Here is an 18542-nt window from a genome sequence, read left to right on the forward strand (position 1 = left end):
AAAAGGAGATCCCCTATGTCCCAGAATCTCTTTAAGGAAACAAAACAGGGAAGTGCATGCCCTTCTCTGTTATTTGACACTGGCCTGGCACTCATAGCCAGGTCATCTTGTGTGATTTCTCCTATTGGATGTGAGAAAAAGTCACCATTGTCACCACAGAACACTTAGTGTCCTTCCCTCAGACTTGGTTTATTGAAGTAACCTCTCATAGAATTCCCTTTACTCCCTGATCACCCTAATCTGGGGTCGGCCATTATATAAAGCATCTCACTAAAATCTGAATCCCGAGATCCCTGCAAATATGCACTCTCTCTAACTGCAATGAGGAATTAACCTGTTTAACTCTAGACATGGTACCAGGGGTTTGGCTCGTGAAGGCTGTCACTTTCAGCCTTCCTGACAAGCCTGTTGATATTTTTTGGATGACTCCAGGAATGGAATGCTTGGTTGTGCTGTAAATATGTGCTTAATTTTGTCAGACAGTTTCAAATTGTTTTCCAAGTGGTTGCTGTACTTCACAGTCTCAGCCCTATGGTTCGAGCATCCAAATCCCACCACATCTGCCCTGGCACTTTCTGCTTTCACTCCCTCAGATTTGGCCACCCAGGAGGTATAAACTGGGAGTTATTTGCCATTTTAAATCCATCGCCCTATTCACTGATGATATTAGCATTTTAATATGTGTTTATGTATTCTCATATCTTTTTGGATTAAATAACTCCCTCCCACTTTAAATTTGGTTGTTTGTCTTTATTGTGCTATAATAATCACTAGAACTCATTATATTTTGTAGATATTTATCCTTTTCCCAGTTTATTTTCCCCTGAAGAGTGTAAAGAGCAACCTTTAACAACTTTGTAGTCAATTATTGATTTTCATCTTGTAGTTTTTGCTCTTTAGTTGTAAGATATCTGTGCTGGTTAGTTCTGTCAACTGACATAAACTGAGATTCCTGGGAAGAGGGAAACTTAGCTGAGGAATCTCTTCTATGAGACTGGTGTGCAGGCATGTCTGTGAGCAGTGTCTTGGTTAAGATCGACAGGGGAAGGTCTGGCCCACTGTTGCTGGTGCCATTCCTGAGCAGGTGGGCCTGAGCTGTATGTAACAGGTAGCTAATAGGCCAGGGAAGATGAGCTAGAGAGCAGCTTTCCTCCCTAGTCTCTGCTTCAGTTCCTGTTCTGACTTCCTTCAGTGATGGACCATAACTTTAATAAACCTTTTCCTTCCTCCAGAGCAACAGAAAGCAAACTGGGGCAGAACTGCTACCAAATCCCAGACTGTTGCCATGTCCGACCTGACCATGCTTTTCAGGGGAAGATTGTGAAAGCTTTTGGAATTTTGGGTTGAACAAGGGCATGGAGAACTTAAAGTTTAATGAGCTGGTCAATGGGAGCTTGGAAGAGAACACTGAATGCATGAAGGCTCAGTTTGTAGAGTTTTAGAAGAAAATATTGTATGTTTTCTGAGCTGAAGGATAAGATTTTCTCCTATTTTATTCTAGAAATCTTCAGTGTCTTGATTGTACTTTACACCATCAACATATTTTAGTCATACACACCAATTTTAATTGCTGGGTACCTTCTTCTGGCTGGTAAGCACCACACTGAACAAGTGAAGATTTGAGGTGTGTCAATATCATTGAACTATTCAAGAATCAGTCTGTCTCTGATTTTTCCCTCTGACTGTCCTGCTCAACATTCTACCTCCTGAATTTTTATTTTAGTTTTGCTGCTTTAGAAGTAATGGCTTGTTTTTCTTGTGGATCGTTCACCTAGAAATTTGGATTGCATATGAGAAGTTTTTCTTTTCTGTGTTTAACCCAAATATTTTGAAGTATTTCCCCTTGTATGCATTCTAAACTTTAAATTCTGATTTTCTTTTCGGATTCTTCTTTTATTACCTTTATGTTATTTAGACTGTGATTTTGTAATTTTTGTTTTCATATAACTGGTGGTTTTCTAGATAGCTTTTTATTAATGTGCATCTTTGTTCTACTGTAGTTGGAAAGCTTGTGGTTTTAATTTTAAATGTATTTGATGCATGTTTCATTGGCTAATATGTAATTGCTCTGTGAACATATTTGTGTCCAAGAAAAAAAGTGTTTTAGTCCTACTGAATGGAGAACTTTATTGTTATTTGGTCATGCTCATGGATATGGTAGTCTACATAATGTGTGGAGTATTTGTATGTGTGTGTTTGTGGTGCTTGTGTGGGAGGGAGCGTGTGTGAGTGGTGTCTGTGTGAGAGGGAGTATGTGTGTGAGTGTGTGTGTGTGTGAATGTATGTGTGTTGTGTCTGTGTGGGAGGGAGGGAGTGTGTATGTGTGTGTGTCTATCTGTGTATGTGTGTGTGCATAGCTTTTTTTTAATCATTTCTCGAGAACAGTCTTGACATACCTAATAATACTTGTGAATTATATCACTATTCAGTGCTATTGGTTTTCTTCATGTGCTGTCAGGCTCTGGGTATGATATGCTCACACATTTAGAATAGTTATGACCTTGATCCCATTACTACTTGGTTGTTCTTTCTTTATTCCTGCCAGTGCTTTTGATTCTAATGTCTACATGTATGAACTAGTATGGCACCGCAAAATTCGTTTTTAGAAGTGTTTCTCTGACATACCTCTCTCATCCATATTTATTATTTGTGCAGTGCTAGAAGTGGGCCTCACACTTGCTATACCACTGATCTACCTGGCTATTCCTGCCCTCCTACTATTGAGGTCTGTGCCTCTTACAGAGAGTAAAACTCTTCAGTCTAACTTTTAAAACTATTTCAATTTTTTGTCTTTAATAGAGATGTCTGACTCATTTTCATTCAGTGTCATTATTGTGTGGTTGGGCGCTCTTCTACAATCTTGCTATTTCTTTTCTACCTGTCACATCTTCTCTATTTCTGTTTTTCTTTTTCTTCTTTTGTATCGATTAAATTTAAACACATACTTCACTTAATTCACCTTGAGCTGATTTTCCATTTATTGTAGAGTTTCAATGTAGTTTCAACACATCACCATCTAGGTAACATTAAAATAACAGTAGGTAACATTTAAAAGAAAATCAGGTAACATTAGAAGGACACATGCTACTCTAAGAGAGGCACCGTGCTGCAGCTCCTTTTTCTTGTCTGCAACTTCAGCCATTCATTTTACATTTAATTATTATCATATTGGTTTACTATTTTATTATCTTGAAATTGCCAATTATCTGATAAAGGTATTCTTTTTATTTATATTTATCATTTGCTGCTGTTGGTCATTTAGTAAATCGAAAGGTGCTTCAATTTTTTTTTGCTTCAAATTTTTAATGTGTATGTGAATTAGTGCATGTGGATTAGTGTGTGTGTGTGTGTGTGTGAGCATGTGTATGTGAATGTATGATATGGTATGTTATGTGTGTGTTGTGTACGAGTATGTGATGTATGTATGTATATATGTGTAGGTGAATATATATACATGTATTGGAGGTACACTTGTATGTATATGCACATGTGTGAAGACTAGAGGTCAATGTTGAATGTCTTCCTCAACTGTTTTCCACTTTGTTTTTGAGACAGAGTCTCCCAGTCAGCCTAGAACACATCCATTTGGCTAGACATGCTGACCAATAAGCCTCAGGGATGGATGCTCCTGTTTCCATGTTTCCAGTGCTGGGATTATAAGAGTGGGGTATTAGGCCTATTGTTTTATAGGGGCTCTCCAGGATCCAACTCAAATCACTTTACCAGAGGAGTTATATACCCAGCCCAAAGATGACCCTCTTTTTATATGTTTTATCATACATATTAATTAATACAATAAATTATGCCAGCTGTGCATTATTTATTTTTATCTCATGTTCAAAATAAACTTTTTCTGGATATTGAATTCTAAGTTATCACGTCTTTCCTTCAATGTTCAAAACCATCACTCTTATTATTATAATCATGAGCATATTCATTATCTGTACCAATCAGTGACCTTTACTGACATTCCATTAAGACCATTCTTCCCATGGTCCCTCCTCTCTCTCTTCTCAGCTTGTCCTTTTCTTTGCTCTTTCACTTAACATGATAGCTCTGTCTACTTTTCAGTATGAGCTGCAGCCTTTGTATTCTTACCACTTTGCATGGTTGTGAGTTTTTCTCTCTAGTTTTTTGGGAAGCTTTCTTCTTTATCAAGTTCATGAATTTCATAGACACCTTGGTATGCTTTTGTTGTTCTGTTTGCATTTCTTTTAGCAAATTGCTTGTGTATATTTGTGGTCTTCAACTTTGGAAAGTTTTGACTAATATTTTCAAGAATTTCCTGTCCCCATATTTATTTCATATTGATAAACATGGCCATTCTTCACAAAGATTGTTGGCTTATTTTACAGTTTTCGAATGCTTCAATTGGTCAGGATGTTGTGTTGCTATTTTTATGTAAATTTGACACAAGTTAGAGCCATTTAAGAAGAGGGAACCTCAACTGAGAAAATGCCAGATTGACTGAGGGGCAAGCCTGTGGTGCAATTTTATTTTTATTTTTATTTTTTTGGATTATTGTTGTGGAAGGGTCCAGCTCATGGTGGGTGGTGCCACTCCTGGGCTGGTTAGTCCTGGGGGAATGCTATAAGAAAGCAGCCTGAGCAAGCCATGAGGAGCAAGCCAGTAAGCAGAACATTCCTATTGCCTCTGTATCAGTTCTTGTCAATAGCAAATGAGAGAGTGATGGCTAATCACTCTCTGTTCCTGTTTGCTTAAGCTCCTGACTTCCTCAGTGATAGACAGTTACCTGGATGTGTAAGATGAAATAAACTCTTTCCTCACCAAGTTGCTTCTGCTCATGATGTCTTATCAGGAAATGGATACCATAACTAAGACATACGTGTCTAGATTGATTAGCCATCACTCTCCCATCTGCTATTGAATACAGCATTTCCTTGCATTCTGTGTCATCATGCTTAGTGATGGTGAATAGTCAAATTCTGCTTGGTGACTTAAGATATGAGCCATCCTATACCCAACATGGTCAGATCTCAGAAACATTATTCTGTAAGCAAAACAGGTAACAAAAGGCTGTATTCTATGTTATTCCATTTGAATTGTGAATTCAGGGGAAAGTAGTGACAGAGAAAAGATGTCTTGCTTGACCCAACAAATACAGATGCTTTCAGGAAAGGGAGGCAAGGAGCTGTAGGGTGTTTGAAATGCTCCTTGCCCTGGCTGGGGTGGTAGTTATGTCTATAAATACTTGTTAAACTCCTTGAACTTGATTTACTAAAGTCAAGGGTAAGAAGGGTACAGTTTTCAGTAACATTTCAGGTATGTGTGATACCCGCTGTAACCCTAGCGCTCAGGGAGCTGAGGTGGAGTGAGGACACCTGTATTTGAGGCCAGCCTGGGCTGCACAGTGAGTTCAAGGCCAACCAGAGCAATATAGTGAGATCATGGATAGACCATCACACACCATTTCAAGAAATGAATGTAACCTGTTCTCTGTGGGCTGAGAATAAAGTCACTCACTCAAGTCAAATAGCTTTGACCATAGCAGGAAGTCTGTATCCAAAAATCCTGCCTACAATTCATTCTTTGGCGCAGCAGAACTATCAACTCTCAGCTTAGCTACGACGGAGGTAAAAATCCTTTGGTGATGTGAGGGTCATTGAAGTACAGCCTTATTACAATGAAATCCAATGTCTAAAAATTGTTCTTATTTTGGGCTTGTACCACAGTAAGAGCCAAGATTTTAAGCTCTACTAAATACAAAACAAACAAACAAAAAGACTTTATATATTTATGTTCATTTAAAAATACTAGTAGTGATGTATTATTTTAAAATATACAATTAATATGTTTGGAGTTATTTAAAATTTATATTGAGAAAAACCTATGTATTTTCAGTATTGCTGTAGACAAGCATCTACATAAGATTGTTAAATTGATTGTTGTTTTATATCAAACAACTTTTATAATACTCATTTTTATTGTTATAATATTTTATAAATTTTAAAGAATATGACAAAAAAGATATGGTAGATATTGAAGGGGGGTCTCAGAGGAGTTGGGGTACAAAAGGGAAACAAGAATGTGATTTAATTCTATTTACTAAAAATATGTTTTTAAGTGTTAACAAATTCAGATAATTGAAATCATGTATCTTTTCTCATCATAATGCAATAAAACTTAAATAAATAAATAAAAAACAAAAACAAAACAAACAAAAAAAAACCCTCACAGGCTCTCTTCCATTGAGAAAGCATGTATCTTAGGCATCTGGGTTCAGTCTGTGTTACTCCAGACCCCTTTTGGTATCACCCTTTCCGTCTCCTATCTCCAAAACCCTAAAAATAAATAAACTGTCAATTTTGTTTCAAAAAAAAAAGGAAAGAAAGAAAGAAAGAAAAAGAAACAAAACAATATCAAGAGTTAGGAGGTGTCAGTGACAGAGCACTTGCCTGGCATATACAAGACCCTGGATTTAAATTTTCTGCCAGCACTAAAATAAACAATCGTAACAATCAAAACCAAACCAACACACAGTAGCTTTCTTGTATTTTCTAGAATCAAGTGGCAATATTTCCATTCTTTCTGATGAGGTAACCTTTTCCAAGAATATTGAATTTAGTAACTTGTTCATTGTATGTCCAGGAGTTTTATTTGGAAACATGTACGTGTTTGTACATGCACACACACGCACACACACAAACACACAATTCTCTCTCTCTCTCACATTCTCTTTCTCTTTCTCTCTCTCCCTTCTTCTCCCTCTTCCTCCCTCACTCTCACACACATTCGCTCTCTCCTCTCCTCTCTCTCACACACAAACACATATATTCTCTTTCTCTCCCTCTCTCTGTCACACACACACACACACACACACACACACACACACACACACACACACACGTACACCTCTATCTCTTCTCATTTTACTCTTGCTGTCTTCTTCCTTTCTGGATGTAAGAAGTATATCAAAGGTAGCAAATATAATAACTTTGTGGATAATTCTGTGTCACCTGTCATTTCTAGTTTCATTTCAATTCAATTTTCTCTGGTCCTGGGCTCATATTTTTCTACCTCTTTGCACACGTTTGATTGAAAACAGATGTGAATGTTTTGTGTTGGAAGTCGGGTTTTATAGTATTATTTTAAAGATTGCCACAGTTCAGCTTGCTTTTCAGCTATTTCATATCTATTTGACCCCAGTGAATTTCCTCTTTTACTTCCCTTGTCAGGCTCAGAGCAGTGTTTTGCCCAGGGATGATTCTTCATATGGTGGTTTCATTCCAAGGGTGTCTTCGGTGCCCCCAGGACTGGAGTAAATGCCCATCTCCAGCTAAGTTCAGAATACACATCAGTCTGGATCTTGCTTTGGGAAGCCTCTTTCCGGCTCACTTTCATGGTCTTTCTTGTGTGGTCATATGTGCTTAGCCAATGACCTTTCCTCAGAGTTCTGAGATTTCTCTGGGGCTACCTCTACTATTCTCTTCCAGTGCACTCTAGCTACCATGGCCTCACTGAACTCTTGCCTCTATTTCTTTAGTTTGGCACAACCATTCTGCTCTGTCTGGATTCCAGTCCTCTTTGTAGTACCTGGAACACAAAGACAAATGAGAACATGTCAGAACAGATCACATTTTGGTAATCAAGTATGATATCCTCAGTAGCCAGACAATTCTCTGCTGATCTGATGGTTTGGGTAAGTCTGACCTTTCTCTCTGTGGAGTGAAAGTCTCTTCTCTCTTGCTCATGGCCTTTACTTACTTGTGGTTTTACCACACCAAAGCTGTTCTTGATTTATACACATCTCTTCTGTCCTCTTTTGTTTGTTTGATCCTGTGATCTAATTTACTGAGTTTTAGCATAGTATGCTGGTCAGATGGCTGTTGGAATAAGTCCTCACTCTGGTCCAAGCACTTGTAACCTCCTAGCAAGAGCATATAGTACCAAAGTGATGGCCCATTACTAAGGAGCCACTCAGAAGTGTTGTGAAATGCTGGCATTGTGAAAAGGTTCCAGAAGAGACAAAGACACCATATATCTTGTATTGTCTATACAATCTACAAGTGTTAACTAAATTATTAAATGAGTAGAAATGTTAATATTTGTTCTACCTTCAGTAGAGCACTCAACCAAACTTCTTCTCTGCTTCTGTCATGTGTCTTCTTTGTTTCCTTGTATTTCTATGCTTTTGTTCCTTTGTAAATCAATCTGGAGTTGATAATTACAGGTGGGCAGATCCTGTATTGTTGGATAAAATATGGTGTTTCATTTTCAGTAGCATTTTATCTCATGTCGACTAAGCATCTCATTCCTTATTATCTTGTATAGTAGACATCAAGATTCAATGAGACCTTTTATCTGGTCACTAAACCTAGAGTCTGATTATAGGGTATGTTTAAGAACAGCTAGGTATCACATTTATATTCTCATTATTGGTTCTTTATTTTGGCATATCCCAAACTCCAAAATTACTTTGCAATATTTTTCCTTTCCCAGCAGGCCTTTCTTGTTCCTATAACATCAGTAGCATTAGGGGGTAACAGATTGAATATCATACACATATTAAGATTTGGTAATTTATGTCTCTCTCTTTACAGGGTTTTTAGTTTTAAAATAGAAGTTTACTAATCCCCAAGATGTTAAATATATATTTATATCTTTAGCAAGTTTGTAATTTAGTAATATCTTTAGCAAATTTGAGCTAAGTGTAGGGGAACTCTACATGAATGTTCATTTAGGAGAAATTTTCAGGGAGTTACTGTGGCTCATTCTACACTGAACAAATCCAATCAGTGACACCAATGCCAAATTTTAGTGTCTGTGGTTCCTAGAGGTCAAGGACTATGGAGGTGCACTGCTTTTATTGATATTCATCAGCCAGAAAATTTTAGAAGACACAGCAACCAAGTTCACAGCATGGAGATTAGAAATGTTTTACAAAGAGAAATGATACCCAAGGCTACCCTCTGTGCCACATCTAACACAGCTCCCGGGATAGACCTGACTGGGGCAGTAAGAGAGTAGAGAAAAGACAGACAGATGGGAACATGGATAGAAAGCTGGAATTAGGTGTCTGGCTCTTGGTTAGAGAAAACCCAGCAATTTATGAGCTCAGTGTGTTTCTTATGTAGAGTAGAAGAGGGAGGTGAGGTGATTGCACAGAGCTAAATGAGGAGGTGGAGCCTTAGTATTGATAAGGGAGGAGGCAGGGCTTATGATTTACAGCTGTACCAGGGGGACAAGTTCAGTTAACTTCAGTAGGAGAAATCTTTGTAGAGCCATAAATATACAGGGGATAAAGCTATGGTAGACATTTTTGTGCACATACTTTTCAGCGTCTACACCAGGAGTAGAAGGTAAGGCCTTGCTATTTCCCTTTAAGCCTCACCCTGAGGAGAAGGCTTTGTCATTTCTTCATGGCCTGAATCTCTGGTGACTTTGACATGGCCATGTTCATGTCAACAGTACATGTTTACTCAGGATTTTACTCACTCAGGGCTTGAATGGCTGATACTGTAGGTCATAGAACATTTTCAACATTTGTGGGTTGATCTATGTGTTGATTTTGTAACAGTTAATGATGGGGATGCCTCGTTGCATAAAAACAGAATACTGAATTCCAGATGGATGCTCAGGGTCATTCAAGAAGTGTTGGAAATCCTACTCTAACTCCAAGTTAAACTCCATTAATTATTTTGTTTCAGGTTCTCAAACCAGCAATTCAAACAATGTTTTTTAAAGGAAACAAATATTTTAGTACCATACACTCTAAAAGCACATTAGTTTCATGTTTACCTGATGAGGAGTGATGGTAAAAAAATATTGTTTTCTATATTTACGCCATCATGTTTCTAGAAAAGCAGAAACATTGTATGGATGCAATTCATAATGCAGTTCATAATGTACAGTAGTCTGGATTCTGAGCTGAGGTGTTTCAGACAGTACTGGCTAACATTGTGTAGCCTGACTGCACGCAGAGGACTTTACAGAACCAGGCGATGCCACATGATACACCTACCAGAAACACATCGGATTTATCATACATTGGACTTTAAATTAATTATTTTCATTAGTGTTCAGAAATCTTTGCTGTTGCAAGATTTCCTGACACCCACATTCAGTTTCATGACTCACATACTGTTCATGATCCTCAGTTTAAGAAGCTATGTCCTTGAGGAAGTAGGAGTTGCTGAACCTGCCCTTTCTTTTTCATCCGCTGTATGCTGACCACTTTCTGCACCATCGGTGGGATGCAGCAGAGGAGTGGGCATTGGAAGGGGAGAGTTATCAGACACACCCCAGCTCTTTGTCATTTACTAGAATCTCTGTAAATTGGTCATAGTCCCATCCTCAATTACCTCTGTGAAACCTCTGTTTGGCCCGCCCTGCACTTACCTGTTTGGGAACATCCTGCTCTCTAGTTATTTTAGCAGTGTTTTAGGCTGTGCAGTGAAGCAGAAATATTGCACTCTATGTGGGAACCTGAGGTCAACACAATTTCTTCCCAGGAAAATTATAACCTTTTGTATTGAGATTGGGATTTGGGGGTTAGGGAAGGGGAGAGGAAAAAAGTAACTGGGGTCCCCAAAGTCCTTATCCTTCCCAGAGCATCAGAGCAGAGATTGTATGTTTATTCTTGGCAGGAAAATAGCTTCCCATCTCTCAGGCCCCAAAGAGAATGCAAAGCTTTTCACAAGTCACACTGTCAGGAGCATTTATGTTGAGTGGCATGTGCTTGGGCTTACTGGTGACTTCTGTGGACTTTGCAATTTCATTCCTGATTCCAGCATGGAGAGCAATGTATTAAATTCTACTTCTCTGCTTGCTGTGACCAAGTGTCTGACAAAAGCAACTTGTGAGATAAAGGAATTAGTTTGGCTCACAGTTTAAGGGTATATCCCATCCTGACGAGGAAGTCCTGGTTGCAGGATCCTGAGGTAGTTGGCCATATTGCAGCCACAGTCAGGAATTAGAGAAATGAATGCTTCTGCTTGGCCCCTCATCTTTTTATTCTTTTAATTCAGTCTAGGGCCCAGCCCAAATGATGGTATCGCTCAAACTCATTGTGCATCTTTCCATTCAATGTCATCTGTATAGTCTTCATAGATGTGATTAGACCTTTCTCTCTTGAGTGATTGCAGATTTTGTCAAGGTGATCTTTTTTTTTTTTTTTTGAAATTTTATTAGATATTTTATTTATTTACATTTCAAAGGATATTTCCTTTCCCAGTTTTCCCTCTGAAAATAAACAAAAAAACAACCCAACCCTGTTCCCTTCCCCCTCCCCCTGCTCCCCAACCCACCCTCTCCCACTTCCTGGCCTTGGCATTCCCCTACACTGGGGTATAGAACTTTCACAGGACCAAGTGCCTCTCCTCCTACTGATGACTGACTAGGTCATCCTCTGCTACATATGCTGCTGGAGCTGTGAGTCCTACCATGTGTACTCTTTGGTTGGTGGTTTAGTCCCTGGGAGCTCTGAGGGTTCTAGTTAATTCATATTATTGTTCGTCCTTAGGGGCTGCAAACCCTTCCAAGGTGATGATCTTTACTGTTACCTGTCATGTTTGGTCCATGTTAAAGTCACGTTCCAGGTCTGGGTCTTGCATGGGACTAAACAGAACAGAAGCTGTTTCATGTGGCACTGTAACTATTAGTTATTTTTCTTGCTATGGCAAAATACTTGTCAGAGTCAACTTAAGGAAGGAAAGGCATTTCAGCTTACAGTTCAATGTGCATTATGATAAGGAGGTAACAGCCGGAGTATGAGGCAGCTGGTCACATTACATACACAATTGGGAAGCAGAAAGACGAATTCTGGCACTCAGTTCACATTTACTTGTTTATTCAATCTAGAACCCCAGACCATGGGATAATGCCATACACATTTAGGATGGGTCTTCCCACCTCAATTAACCCATTCTGTCTCTTACTATTTTTTATGACTTTCATTTTCTCATTTACAACTTAAAGGAAATGATATCTTAAAGGCTGATATCATTTTAAATGCATATCTGCCTTTAATTGGTTATAGGGGTTTAATTTTCATTAAAAGAATGCTGACTGAATACCAACACCATCTTCTAAAGGAAAATAGTACCTAGGTTGGGGGAGATGCAAGGAAGTGAGGAAGGACCACTTAAGATAAGCAGCTTTTGGGGATGCTGGTGTAGCTGGTGTTAGGAGAATGGAAGGTACTAGGGGTTGGCTCTAAATATCCAGATCTTCCAGGCTATCCAGCTGTGCAGGACCACTTTTGTTAGTCTCAGACTTCTTTTCACTAGTAGCACACCCCCAACCAGGGCTACCTTCAATACATAATCAAGATTAATGGTCTGGGATTACCAGCTTGTTGAAGTGAAGTGTCAGGGTGAAGTTTCCATAGCAATGACCCTTTTCTTTTTGCCGTTGTCAAAGCTTAAACTGTATTAACTAGGTCCATTTCCTCCCCCATTTCTCCCAAAATTCATTCTCTCTCTCCCTCTCTATTTCTCTCTGTGTGTCTGTCCTTTTCTTTCTTTTTATCTATCTATCTATCTATCTATCTATCTATCTATCTATCTATCTATCTATCTATCTATCTATCTATCATTTGTCTATTTCTATTTATCCATCTGTTTATCAATCAATTTATCTATCTATCTATCTATCTATCTATCTATCTATCTATCTATCTATCTATCATTTGTCCATTTCTATTTATCCATCTGTTTATCAATCTATCTATCTATCTATCTATCTATCTATCTATCTATCTATCTATCTATCTATCAATCTGTTCATCCATCCATGCATCCATCCTTCCCAAGGTACACTCCCAACACTTTTCGTGGGTTTTTATTTTGAGACAGAGGTCTCAAAAACTTTCCCAGGCTAGTCTTGAACTCACTAGCCCAAGAAGACCTTGGACTTTCAATACTCCAGCCTCAGTAACCTGAGTAGCTGAGATTATGATTCACTCCACCCTCAATCATGTCTCACTTTCTTGATGGAAAGCACCATCAGAGTGTTGTCAATCTAGCATTACAAGGAGTCAGTTTTGATGGCAGGAGGTTGTGTGTGGTTGGGGAGTGGAGCATGTTAGGTTGCATCATTCAGTGCTCTGCTTTTCAGTTGTGCATGTAGCAAGAACTCTTGGTTATCTTAGACAATTAGACACAGTACATCCATGTTTTTCCTCTTTACAGAACATGCAGGAATTCTTATACCACTTTATAGATTCTAAAACAGATTCATTAAAATGAATCATAAAAGCATACACAAAGTGGAAGAGATGGGATTAGAACCTAATATTAACTGCCAAGTTTGGCTTCTTTCCTCAAACCTTAGCAGTTTCCCAGTGACATGGTGACTCTCCCTAGAGAAGCACAAATACTAACTAACATCCAGCACAACCTGTTCCATATCTCTAAAGCTATGGAATTTAGGGTCCCTTATGAATTTGGCCCAAACTATGACCTTTTTGGTAGAAGCATGAATGTATTTATCAAATTTTGTATCCAATTTTCTGAACTTAACAAAAACCCTAACCTCATCCATAGACTAGATGCTAGGGATTTCTGACCTAATCCCACCATAGATCTGCAGTAAAGATGATGCATATTTTGCCAAACAAGAGAATTTGCTACCTACTTCATTTTGTCAGTGTAAGAGAGCACTAAGAAAGAGGAGGAGACCTTTGGCTCCCTCAGGCTGGAACCCAGCCCACTTGCGTATTATTATACAGTAGGACCACTCACACTCAACTGTGAACTAAGAAATGTAGAGCACTCAAGCAATGAATTCCAGTCAAGTTGAGGGGAGGATCAGGCAGTAATTACATAAACACTGATTTCCAGTTCAAATTACTGCTGACTGCAAAGGCAGAGCATATAGGTGGCTTCTGCTCCTTCAGGTGTTTATTAGTCCAAGAAGCCTGAGTCTCAGACACCTCATTTACTGAAAGCAGTTTGCACACAGAGGACTTGTGACATCAATATTCCAGCCTCTTTCACACAGACAGATCAATGGCCTGTTCTTATCTGACAGCATCATAGACATTTTTTCCTGGATCGAAGTAGGAAGAGAAGAAATTGCAGGTAGGATTTGCAGCTGGCTTACATTCATGATTTTATTGTAAGGCTTTACTGTTCCCCATTGCCTAGATCCCCCAAATCTTGTGTCAATTGTCTCGACAGGCATGGAAGAGTAGCAACAGTACCATGCCAGTCAGTGTGCACTGTCATGAGAGTTGAGTCCTTACCGTATTAGAATGTTATCTTCTAGGATGCAAGCAATGTTGTGTTCTTATTAGAAAATATGCAGAAAATCCATGCCATGTTTAAGTCCAAATCCAACCCAGACCTATTTAGGGTCCTCCCAAGGAGGGCCTACACACAAGGGACAAATGCAGGAAGTCACACTGTAACTTGGTTTAATTTCCCAAAAGCACCTCTCAGGGAAAAATCAGTTTTATAAACTTTATTGATTGTGTGCCTGGGACCATGCCAAGCAATGGAGAAATAAGATGAATAAGGCCCACAGCATTCATTTATTCATCCACGCATCTACTCAGATGTCAGTTTTTTAAGCAAATTTTTTTTCATGATTCTACACAAGCAGAGGAGCAAATACAAATCAAATTAAAGCATTAAAGCTGAGTCTGGCGGCTCACACCTGTAACACCAACATTAGGGAGGCTAAGGCAGGACTGGTAAGGGTTCCAAACCAGCCTAGGCTACATAGTGTATTTTAGTTCTGTCTGGGCTACAGAGTGAGGCCCTATCTCGGGACAAACAACTACAACAAAGGCTGTTGGTGGATGTCTAGACTGATTCCATTTTCTGGCTTTCGTAAATAGAGCAGCAATGAACATAAATGAGCAAGTGTCTCAGTAATAGGACAAGAGTCCTTTGTGTAGATGTCCTGGACTAGTATAGCTGGGTCACATGGAAGTGCAATTTTAATTGTTTTTAGAAATCTCCAAACCAGTTTACTGATGAATGACTACACACACACACACACACACACACACACACACACACACACACACAGTGGAATTTTATTCAGATGTAAAGAAAAAGTACAAAATGTGCAAGAAAATGGATGAAAATGGAAAAATGTATTAAACCAGAAACTCAGGCACAGAAAGATACACATCACATGTTCTCTCTCATATGTAGATAGTTGTTTCAAATTTTAGATTATGTATTTAAAGCCAGGACAGGGCTACTGAGAGGCTGGAAATGCTAAACTGGGGAACATAGGAAACAGATACATTACAAAAATAGAGATAGTACATCCTGGGGGTATAAATCTTTGCATGGGATAAGGAGTAGAAAGATGGTGGAGTCAGGAGATGATTAACTGGATCAAAGGATGTATGAAAAAGCCCCATATGGTGACCTATTATTTTGTAAGCCAATTAAAAGCTATTATTTTTAAAAAAGGAGTCTGATGGATGAATCGCTTTACTCCCAGAAGCCATAAGTTATGAAATGGAAACACTAGTATCAGGTATGGGTGGGCTACCCTCTTTTTCAGTATGTGGTCAGGAAGATCTTCAAAGGATATAGACTATTGTCAGTGCTTTGGCTTGCTCATCAGAACTAGATAGTAAGGCCCTATTGTTGAAGACACCACACACTGTGGTTTCAGGACACAGAGAAATAAAGCTGTAGCTAAGATGGAAGCTTCCTTCTTGCTGGGTAGTATCCACTGTGCTGAAAGGTGTTATTCAGGCTGCTGGGGATTGGCTGTGGAAACATCAATGATCATAACAACTGTGAACTTTCATAGGTACAACATTGACATGTCAGGCAAGATATGCCATTTGGTATAGTAAGAGTATGGCTATAATGGGAATAACCATACTGCTTTATTCTTGGGCTTGAAGCATACTCCACAGAAGGTAATCCATGCCTAGTACTGTAAACCTGATCAGAAGCCCATGACTTAGGTCATCCTAGGTCCTGAGGACAACCTACTACCATCATTTTGCATAATAGGCATGTTTTCAATACCTTCAAATAACTGTTTGTAGCCATAGACTACTTCAGATTTTAGCCCTGGTCAAAGAATCATCTCTTTACAGTGGGTATTAGTTAATGTAGAGACACACAACTGGTTAAAATGCAGACAGCAAATAATCATTGAATGCTCTGCCTTAAAGGAACATCTGTATAGTGTGATGGAATAAAAGGTAAGCTTAATGAGTCTGTTCTGTCAGGGTGGCACTGAAGGCTTCATATGACCCTTAGTTTTGCTAGCCATGGTCCCTTCAGGCCTGTGTGGCCTGAGCACTCATTCTGTCTTAAGTGTATCATCTCAGGAACTGATGGCATATGCCAACTCCATAACTATCTTGTTCCTAGCCTACATACTAGAGAGGAATGAGTTTCTGTGCTTTATAAATTACCTAGACTCTGACATTCTGGGATAGCAGCCTACATGGCTTGTGGCAATCACATCTATTCCACAATTGCAGGTGTAATGATAGAGACTGCAATGTTACTCAGTGGCCAGATCACAGAGAATTTTATGTGCTCTGAAGTTTGAACTTTGTCTTGAAAACCATAGGGAGTAGTTGAAGGATGTTAATGGGGGCACATTTCCATTCTGAGTGGACAACACTGTCTGTAGGAAGGAGGATGTATTGAAAAGGGGGCCAGGCTTCAGGATGGGAGAAAAATTAGAAGGGTTTTTAAAAAAAAATAATTCAGACAAATTCAAAATAAAGCAGTAATTGCTACAATGAGATAGGAAGGAGAAATATTAAAAGAAATGTACAGTGTAAAAGACTTGACTTGGCCTGAAAACATGCAAGTATGAATGAAAGGGGGTGCTATAAGAAAAATGGTGAACAATGGGAACAATGGTGAACCAGAAGTTGAAAGTACCCAGTGATAACATTTTCAAGAAGGTAAGAAATTAAAGGTACAGTAGGCACAATAGGCAGAAAATACAGTAAATTGTGTTGCACTGTTATAGATCCAGGAACACTAGGTTATAGAAGAGATTGTGAAATGTGTTGAGTTAATGGGGTTACAGCAACACTAAGCAAGAAAGGATGTTCTGATCTGTGTTGAAGTGGTGTGGTTGTAGGAATACTAGGAAAGAGAGGTGGCTGTAATTTATGCTGACATAGTGTAGATGTAGAAATACTAAGCAAAAGAGAACAAGTATGCTCCCTTGTGTTAGTATGGTTGTAGGAACACTAGGCGAGAGAGGATGTGTGAACAGTGTTAAGTTAGTGTGGTTGTATGGACACTATGCAAGAGAAGATGCTGGTATTAGGGTTCTCTAGAGTCACAGAATTTATAGGTAGTCTCTATATAATAAAGGAATTTATTGATGACTTATAATCTGTAGTCCAACTCTCCAACAATGGTAAATAACAGCTGTGAATGGAAGTCCAAGGATCTAGCAGTTTCTCAGTCCCACAAGGCAAGTCCTACAACGTGAAGAGAGAATCTTCCTTCTTCCAATGTCCTTATGTAGGTGTTTAGCAGAAGGTATGGCCCAGATTAAAGGTGTGAACCATCATGCCTAGATCTGGGACTTGCTTTGTCTCAGATGACCTTGAACTCAGAGATCTCCTTGACTTAGTCTTCTGGGATTCATGGCCATTGTACCTCAAGATCTCCATGCCAAGATCCAAGTCAAAAACTTGTATCTCCCAGCCTCAAGATCAGGATCATAGGTGAGCCTTCCAATTCTGGATTGAAGTTCATTCCAGATATAGTCAAGTTGACAACCAGGAATAGCTACTACAATGCTGTAAAGTGTGCAGAGTTACTGTCATTGTAGGAACGTTAGCGAGAACCTTGTTAGCATCATTGTGGGATACAAAGAAAGAGAGGATATCTTGAACTGTGTTGATTTACTGTGGTTTTAGGAACATTCAGCCACAGAGGATGCTGTTAAGTATGCAGAGTTAGTGTGGATGTATGAACACTAGGCAAGAGGGATATGTGAATTTTTTGAGGTAGTGTGCTCTTAGAAAGACTAGGCAAGGAACTACATTGCAAACTATCTTGAGTTACTGTGGCTGTAGGAACACAAAGCAAGAAAGAATAATGTACTATATTGTGTTAGTGTTATTTTATGAACACTAGGTAAGAAAGGATACTATAAACTGTCTTGATTTGCTTTGATTCTAAGAATGTTAAGAAGAGAGAACACTGTGTACTGCATTGTGTTAGTGTTGTAGAAACTCTAGGCAAGAGTGGATACTGTGAAGTTTGGTAGGTAAGTGTGGTTATAGGGGTACTAGACAAGAGAGGATTCTGTGAACTATTGATAACTCAGTGTGGGTGTAGGAACCTTAGTCAACAGAGGATTCTCTGAATTGTTATTAATTAGTTACTTATTAATTAGTGGTTGTATTAATACCAGAGAAGAGAGGATGCTGTTAGCTGTGTTGACTGATGTGGTTGTAAGAACTCTAGGCAAGAGAAGATGCAATGCTGTCTGTTAAGTTTGTGTCATTCTTGGAACACTGCATGGGAGGATGCTATAAACTGTTTGTATTAGTGCAGTTGTAGGAACATTAAGCAGGAAAGAATGCTATTGATTATGTTTTTTTTTTTTTTTTTTTT

General features: G+C 38.9%; 1 long non-coding RNA gene across 1 annotated transcript in view; it reads right to left on the reverse strand.

The window, feature by feature from the left end:
• Positions 1-7080: 7080 nt before the first annotated feature.
• LOC116071960 overlaps positions 7081-18542 on the reverse strand; it is a 22380-nt gene continuing 10918 nt past the window's right edge. Inside the window, exons 2-3 of the long non-coding RNA XR_004111256.1 lie at positions 8076-8202; positions 7081-7554 (exon numbers count right to left, since the gene is read on the reverse strand). This is a non-coding gene — a long non-coding RNA (uncharacterized LOC116071960). The remainder of the gene's footprint in view (positions 7555-8075; positions 8203-18542) is intronic.

Source organism: Mastomys coucha, unplaced genomic scaffold (assembly GCF_008632895.1).
Source record: "Mastomys coucha isolate ucsf_1 unplaced genomic scaffold, UCSF_Mcou_1 pScaffold1, whole genome shotgun sequence".
Lineage (NCBI taxonomy): Eukaryota > Metazoa > Chordata > Mammalia > Rodentia > Muridae > Mastomys > Mastomys coucha.